At 39.2% G+C, this 8,781-nt stretch overlaps 1 long non-coding RNA gene and 1 pseudogene across 2 annotated transcripts; one reads left to right on the forward strand and one right to left on the reverse strand.

Annotated features, from left to right (window-relative positions):
• Positions 1-522: 522 nt before the first annotated feature.
• Positions 523-8,500, forward strand: LOC111816485. The gene is made up of 3 exons (XR_002820874.1): positions 523-561; positions 1,139-1,207; positions 8,468-8,500. It is a non-coding gene; the product is annotated as an uncharacterized LOC111816485 (long non-coding RNA).
• On the reverse strand, positions 4,229-5,582 carry LOC101582827 (annotated as a pseudogene). Its single transcript, XR_192477.2, has one exon. The product of XR_192477.2 is annotated as an activator of 90 kDa heat shock protein ATPase homolog 1 pseudogene (transcript).
• Positions 8,501-8,781: the final 281 nt, after the last annotated feature.

Raw genomic sequence — 8,781 nt, forward strand, 5'->3', positions numbered from 1 at the left:
CTTATAAAACTGCAGTGTCCTTTTTATGTGTATAATATATGTATATAGAGATAATTTTAAGGCCTTGTATTCTATAATCTTGCTAACCTCTTTTAGTAGATGTTTTAAATTCCTGGCTTTCTATCATAGTCATATCTGTGGATAATGGTAATTTTTCTTCTCATTTTGCCATCGTGATGCCATTTATTGCTAGTGTCTTTTTGCACCGGCTGTGATCTCTGGTCTCTGGCACAAGGCTGGACAGTATGGTGAAAGGCTCCATCTTTGTCCTGTTTGTGGCCTAAGGGAGAAACCAGTCAGCGCTTCAGTTTTAAGCATGATGTTAACTTTAATTTTCAAATAACTTGTTTTAGGTTGAGTAAATACTCTCATTCCCTAATTTTCTGTGGCTCTCTAAAGGTGGTGATCTCCTCACAGGAGGGAAAGACAAACTTTACAGCCTTGACATTCACAAAAATGATCCTACAGCCATTTCTGACATTCAAAACAATTTAAATGCTATAGGAATCTATCTAACAGATGAAAAAATACAGAAGACTTTGGATAATACTAATCCTAATGGTGAGTAATTATTTCACTTTAAACCAACAAACTCAGTATTTTACAAGCTTCACCCTAAATGTCCAAAGAGATTCTCTGTGTCTCTCTCCCTCCCTCCCTCCTTCCCTCTTTCTTTTTCTTCCTCTCTCTCTCTAACTCTTTCTCTAGCTCTCTCTCTCTAGCTCTCAAAACTTTGAAGGTGTTTTTTGCTTACTTTTAAAAACTGATGTATTTGTAGTGAAGAAATTTATTTTTTAAAGTAATATCTCTAGGAAAGTTGAAAGTTGGAAAAGGTTAGCCACTTTAATAGATTTTTTTATATAACCTTGCTGAATTTATAAACTTAACATTTCTATATTCTTCTAACTTTTTAATGTACATAATCATATTTTCTGTGAGTAAAGATAATTTTATTTTTCTCTTGAAAAAAATAAAGTAATATCTCTGACATCTTTTATTTCAGATCTTATGTACATATTACATTCATCACGATTGTTGTCTGTTTACCACTTTATTTTTGTGTTTTATAACTGATTTTATAAAATCAAATGGTCTTTTTAACAAGTTTATCTGTTTCTTCTTTTTTTGTAAAAACAAGATGAAGTGATACATTTTGAAGATTTCATCAGAGAATTGACTAACAGTGATGAATTTATTGAGTGCCAAAGTAAGTGCAATTTGAAGTGACTATAAATATAAAATTAAGGTTTGTAGATTAGAACATGAAGGGATATGACTGTAAGAAGAACCAAGCAACCCCTCTTCTTTACCCTCTCATTTAAATATAATAGGAGCATATATTTAAAACCTAGGTTTTATGAACATATTTTCATAATATTGTACAATTTAGTTATCTCTGAATTTACCTATTTTCCATGCATTCTATTAAGTTGCAATTTTGTTTTTCTTTGTAATACTGGAAATAGAGTCCAGGGATACTCTGTTACTAAGCAGTAACTCTAGCCTTCTTCATTTTTAGACAGGGTCTTTCTAAATTGCCCAAACAGGACTCAAAATTGCTCTACTCCTGTCTCAGCCGCCTTCAGTGGTGGTGTTACAGATATGCACCACCATTCCTGGCTAGCTTGCATTCTTCAAAAACCTTATTATAGATTTATCTCTCCTATTATTAAGAAAAAAATCTTTCTCATCTTTTGGGGGCCTGCTGGTTAGCTCAGTTGCTTAAGATCCTGCTCATGCAAATGCAGTCAGGCACAGGATACTGCGGTTCAAACCCCACCTCCACCTGCCATACCAGACCAGCCCTTAAGGCAGGCTGAGCCAACACACCCACCTCCCCAAAAAAAATCCTCCTCTTATTATCAAAGAAATGACCTTTTGATTTCTTTAGTCACTGCCTTACCCATGCTAGGACAAAATTCCTGACACAACGTAACAGAGGAGAGGTTTCTCATGGGTCCTGTTTTTAGACCAAAGTTGGCCGTCTTCTGAGGTAAAAAGACATGGTGGGAGGATTTGCACTTGATCTGAGCCAAAGGGCTGAGGAGTGGCCAGGAGATTTCTGTTTTAATGTTTAGATCTTTAATCCACTTTGACTTTAGCTTAGTGCATGGTGATAGACCTGGGTCGTTTTAGTTTTCATTATGTAGAGAGCCAGGTTTTCCAGCACCATTTGTTAAAGAGGCTAGCTTTCTTCCAGTAAGCATGTTTAGCCGCTTTGTCAAAGATCAGGTGGACCAGGGAGATGGCTCAGTAGAATAAGCACTTGCCTGGCAAGCACAAGGGCCTGAGTTCAATCCCCGGTTCTGAAAAAAAAAAAAAAAAAAATCAGGTGGCTGAGTGTGTTCATAGAGACCTCTTCATCTTCTTATCTATTTCATTGATCTTCAGGTCCACTTGTTGCCAGTACCATGCTGATTTTATCACAGTAGCTTTGTAGTATAATTTCAAGTCAGGAATTGTAATGCCTCCTGCCTTGTCTTTATTGCCTAGGATTGCCTTTGCTATTCTAGGTCTTTTCTGGTTCCAGATAAATTTTAGGAATGATTTCTCTAGCTCGGTGAGGTATATTGGTGGTAGTCTGATAGGGATTACATTAAATTGGTACAACAATTTTGGGAGTATGGCCATCTTCACAATGTTGGTTCTTCCTGTCCAGGAGCATGGAATATTCCATTTTCTGAAATTCTCTATGATCTCTTTTTTTCAGAGTACTGTAATTTTTTTGAAAAGATCTTTAACTTCTCTAGTTAGATGAATTTCAAGATATTTCATTTTCCGTGGTGCTATTGTAAAAGGTATCGTTTCTCCAATTTCCATCTCAGTGTGTTTGTTTCCTGTGTAGAGGAATGGTATTGACTTTTGGGTATTGACTTTGTGTCCTGCTATGCTACTGAAACTGTGTATTCTAGTAGCTTCTTGGGTCTTCCAATAGTATCATGTCATCTACAAATAATGATCATTTAATTTCTTCTTTACCTGTTCTTATTCCTTTTATTTCTCTCTCTTGTCTAATGGCTCTAGCTGATGTTTCCAAAACTATATTAAATAGGAGTGGTGATAGAGGCCATCCTTGTCTTGTACCAGATCTGAGAGCAAAAGATGTCAGCTTTTCCCATTTAGAATTATGTTAACTGTTGTGTTGCATAGATGACTTTTATCAGATTGAAGTAGAGGCCATCTATTCCAATTTTCTGTGGGACTTTGAACATGAATGAGTGTTAGACTTTGTCACAAGTCTTTTCTGCATCAATTGAGTTGATCATGTGGTTTTTAGATTTTGCTCTGTTGAAATAGTGTATTACATTTATAAATTTACATATATTGAACCATCCATGTATGCCTGGGATGAATCCTACCTACCATGGTGTATAATGTTCTTGATGATTTGCTGTATGCTATTTGCTAGGATTTTATTGAGGATTTTTGCATCTATCTTCATGAGGGAGATTAGACTGTAGTTCTTTTTTTTTAGTAGTGTCTTTCCCTGGTTTTGGAATCAGTATAATACTTGTCTCGAGGAATGTTTTGGGGAGGACTGTTTCCTTTTCAATTTCATTGAAGAGTTTGAGGAGTAGTGGGATTATATCTTTTGTAAATTTCTTGTAGAATTCAGCTGTGAGTCCATCAGGGCCTGGACTTTTCTTTGTTGGTAGGATTTTTATACATTTCATATTTCATTGGCTGTTATTGGGTTATTGAGAGATACTGCATCTTCTTGACTCAGTTTTGGTAATTTGTACTTTTCTAGGAATCTGTCCATTTCTTCTGTGTCTTCTATTGTGTGAGAGTAAAGGTTCTCAAAGTAGCTATTGACAATCTTCTGAATTTCCACTGGGTCTGTGATAGTTACACCTTTTCATTCCTTATTGCTTATATTTGAATTTTTTCTTTCCTCTTTTTGATGAGGTTAGTTAGGGGCTTATCAATTTTATTTAATCTTTCAAAGAACCAGCTTTTTGCTTTGTTAATTCTTTGAATTGTTTTCTTTGTCTCAGTTGAATTAATTTCTGCTCTAATCTTTATGATTTCTTCCCGTCTTTGGGCTCTGCGTTTGGTTTGCCCTTCCTTTTCTAGATTTTGGAGGTGTATCATTAGGGTGTTCATTTGTTCCTGTTCTGTTTTCCTAATGTGTGAGTTCACAACTATGAATTTCCCTCTGAGAACTGCTTTAGTCACATCCCATAAGTTCCAATAAGTTGTGCTTGACTTTTTTTTTTAAATTATGTTTATTTAGCGTATGTACACATAAAAGAGAAATTACCCTCTGACCCCACCCAGCAGAAAACATGCACAAACCCAAGGTATACGTGGAGGAGAGGGCCCCAGCCCCAAGGTAGCAGTTGGGATGATACAATCCTGTGAGTCACTAGCCCCAGTCACAAGTGCTGGGCAGGCTGGAGCCCCCGCTGCCAGCCCTAAAACAAGCGTGCGCCATAGCCAAAGGTCTGTTTGATGCCCTCAAAGTAGTCCCGCTGCCAGCCCTGCCGCGTCTGCTCTTCCTCGGGGGCAGGGATGCCCCGGCCCTCCGTGCATAGCTCAGTCTCTCCGTTCTTGTCGAGGAAGGTCAAGGTGATGGTGGCAAAGTGCCCCTCTGGCCAAGATTTGAACCTCCACTTCATCACAATATGTTTCTCAGGGACCAGATCAGTAAACTCCCCAGAGACGTTGCCATCCACCATGTGAAACTTCCCACCTTTGTCTGCTTCTAGCATCACAGGAGTGTGGGTAAAGGCCTGAACAGCTCTTGGGTGGTGAGCACTCTGTACAGCTCCTCCGGTGATGTCAAGAAGGTTTCTCTAAGGGTGATCTTACAAGTGGGGATTTTGACACCAACAGGTTTGGCCTGGGTTTTTGAAGGAGCAGATTTAGCCTTGCACGCCTCAGTTTTCAGTGCTGGCTGCCCTGGTGGGTCTACTGACTCTCCATTCACTGTCAGCAAGATCATGCCCTGGGTGAACTCTGTTTTGAGGGTGCTGACGTAAATTCCCACTGCTTCTCTTAGAAGTTTCACCCCTTCTTCCTTCATTAAGGCCACGAGATTTGTGTCAGGCTCATCTTTGGCAAGGCTCACACTAATCTCTACTTCATCCACACTGTTTTCATCAGACAAATTGGGGATCTCCACATGTCCCTTGTACTATACTCCTGACTTAGAGGTACCTGTCCAGTTCAGTTTGATGCTCCATTCATAAAAGAAGATGAGTTTGCTTTTCCGATTGTTAATGGATGCCTCTCCATCAAGCTTGCTTACTTCTGTCACCTCACACTTGCCTTCCTCATTTTGTACTCGCACTGCCAGGAAAAGTGTTTTCAGCTTTTCTGTTGACCAATTTGACGCATCCCTCTCTGTCCAGTGCCAGTTGTTGACATTGGTGGCGTCTGCCCGCTCCTCCACAATCCAGTGTGGGTCGCCTTCACCCCACTTGGCCATCAGCTTTTCTATCTCGCCGCCACCAGCCACCAGCCACCAGTCCCCTGAGCGTCCAGGTCACAGCCTCAGATCCGCTTGATCCCAGCCGCCCGGCAGCGCCTGGAAACTACTAGAAGCGGCCGCAGCACCTCCTAGCTTGCTTTTCCCTCCACCCCACCCCCTCGCCGCCTCTGTGCTTGACTTTTCATTGAATTGTAGATATTGTTGAATTTCTTGTTTAATTTCATCTGTCACCTATTGGCTGCTGAGTATGGTGTTGTTTAATTTCCATGTATTATGTTTTTTTTTTTTTCTTGTCTTGTTTATTTCCAGTTTCATTGCACAGTGGTCAGATAATATGCATGGGATAATTTCTGTTCTCTTCCATATACTTAAGCATGGCCTATGGACCAGTATTTGGTCTATTGTAGAAAATGACCCATGTGCAGCTGAGAAAAATGTATATTCAGCTGTCATTGGGTGGAACACTCTGTATATGTCTACTAAATCCATTTCTTCCAAGCTCTGGTTCAGATCTGCTACTTCTTTGCTAATTTTTTGTCTGGTTGACCTGTCTTTCTGAGATAAAGGTGTGTTAAAATCTCTTGTTAGGATTGTGGTATTGGATATTAGACTTTTCATGTCCATTAAGATTTGTCTTATATAGTTGGTTACTCCTGTGTTTGGTGTGTGTACATTTATGAGTGTTACCTCTTCCTCTTGAAATTTTCCCTTAACCAGTATGTAGTGGCCTTCTTTAGTTTGTTTGATCATTCTTGGTTTGAAGTTGAGGGTGTCTGAGAACAGAATTGCTACCCCTGCTTTTTTCTGAGGTGCTGAGGTATGTAGTATTGTTTTCCATCCTTTGACTTTCAGCCTATGAATATCTTTATGAGTTAAGTGTGTTTCTTATATACAGCATATTGTTGGATTGTGTTTCCTAATCCCCTGTGCCAGTCTATTTCTTTTAATTGGTGAATTGAGTCCATTTACATTGATGGTTATAATTGAGATGTATTGATTTATGATCGACATGTTATTTATCTGATGTGGTTTACCCCTTTTTTTCCTGTGTTTAATTATTTGCCCTATTTAGTGGGTTCCTTCTGTTCTCATTCATGGAGTTCTGATCATTTTGGTCCCTCTCTAGAACATCTTTCAGTAGCCTGTGTAGGGTTGGCTTTGTCATCATGAAATTCTTTAGTTGTTCTTTGTCACGGAAGTATTTCACTTCTCCATCAAATTTGAAAGTAAGTTTTGTAGGGTATAGTAGTCTGGGCTGGAATTTGTTTTCATAGAGGACCTGAAGTACTCTGCTTCATGCTCTTCTTACCTTCATGGTTTGTGAAGAGAAGTTAGCTGTAATTCTGATGGGTTTTCCTTTGAATATAATCTGTTTCTTTTCTCTAGTGGCTTTCAGTATATTATTCTTGTGCTGGATTTCTGGGATCTTGACTATGTCTCGGTGTGTTTTTAATTGGGTTGAAGTTATTTGGCATTCTGTATGCTTCAGTTACTGAATGTCAGAATTTTTCCTCATATTTGGGAAGTTTTCTGCTATTACTTCTTCCCATATTCTTTTTATATGATTTTTATTGACTCCTTTCTCATTGATGCCTATTAGTCTCACATTGTCCATCTTTGCATTGTCTTGCAGGTGATGAATTATTTTTTCCTGCAACCTAGTTGTTTTTAAGTGAGCTTTTCACTACCTGCACCAGCATCTCAAGATCTGAAACACTATCTTCGCTTTCACTCAAACGTTTTTGCAAGTTTGTGATGGAGATTTTAAGTTCCTCTATATCTCTTTGACTCTGCTTTATGCAGTCTATTTCTTTCCTGTATTGCTCATTCAAGGAATCCATTATTTTTCTTATCTCTTCTATTTTTTTAATCTATGCCTTCTATAGAATCAGTTATTAATGCTTTTACTACAGAGATTTTTTTCAGATTTGGTTCCCTCCATATATTTCTGCATTTGATTGTTTACTTCAGATGCTATTAATTTCAAGATTTCTTTTTTTATTTCAGCAATTAATTCTGATCTGAGTTCCTCTCTACCTTTCTGCTTTTGTTTCTTTACTTGTGACGCTATTAATTCATATATTTCAGCTGAGGTGGTCATCTGCACTTGTTCTGGGTGGGCTCGAGGCCTGAGATTGCATTATGCTCCTTCTATTTGTCATTTCATATAGCACTGTCCTCTGACCTTTGTTGTAGAGCTTTGGTGCAGTTATAATCTTAGCACTTACTGAAATTTGGGTGCACATCTATTAAGTTTGAGTTTATCCACTTGTGTCTGGCTAGGGTGTAGCTGTTGTGCTCAGTTCCTTCCTGGTGCAGCCCTTGGAAGTAAACCTGTTGTTCCCCTCTGTTGTGCCACTGGCCCAGGGGGCACAGGGTTGTGCAGAAGTTCTCCCACACGCTAACTGGGCCTGTTTTGGGCTGGTCTGGGGGACTCCAAGAGCACAGCAGAAGTTCTCACTTACTTGGTGGGCTTGGGAGATGGTGTCCGGAGGGGTGGAGAGTCCCCAGGGCATGGAAGAGGGCCTTGCTCATGTGGCATTCCTGGGTGTTGGTCTGAAGAGTTCCCACGGGTAGCCTCACGGGAGTTGGAAATTCTCCCACACACTCACCAGGCCTGGGCTTGGGCTGGATCTTGGGGTCACAAATGCATGGCAGAAGTTCTCACTCACTTGGTGGCTTTGAAGGGGGGGGAACTCCAGAGGGGTCCCAAGGGCACGGCAGGGGGGTCTCACTCATGTGGCATGCCTGGGTTTTGGTCTGGAGAGTTCTAAAGACAAAGATTTTGATTCCTTCTACATTGCATTTGTTGGCCAGGATTTCCTTTGCTGTTCATGAATTTTAGGAATGTTTTCTCTATATCTGTGAGGTCTGGTAATGGTATTTTGATCAGGATTGTATTAAATCTGTATAAAAGTTTTAGGAGTATGGCCACAAATGATTTAATTTCAGTCATTTTGCTATGTGCTCATCTAGATAAATTAAACACCTAAGTGCTTTTTAAATTTTGTCATTAATATCTATACATAGGAATAGAGGATGTATGGAACATTGTTAATAGTGTCTCTGATGGAAAAGTTGAAGTTAAAGACCTATTATCTACCTTGAAGAGCATACAGCATCCTTTAGATGAAGACCAACCTGAGGCTTCACTGAAATCTGCAATGGATGGTGAGTCGTCTCATTATTTCTTACCTGTCCCATTTGGAGTATAAATACTCACATGGAATTTTCTTTCTTTTTTTGTTTTTGTTTTTATTGCTTTTTATGTTTATTCTCTTGAAAAGATCATAGACATGAAAATCAATGCAAAGAGCAAAAGCAATCTATAAAAACTCATTCCC

The sequence above is a fragment of the Octodon degus genome, unplaced genomic scaffold (assembly GCF_000260255.1).
Source record: "Octodon degus isolate 3935 unplaced genomic scaffold, OctDeg1.0 scaffold00033, whole genome shotgun sequence".
NCBI lineage: Eukaryota > Metazoa > Chordata > Mammalia > Rodentia > Octodontidae > Octodon > Octodon degus.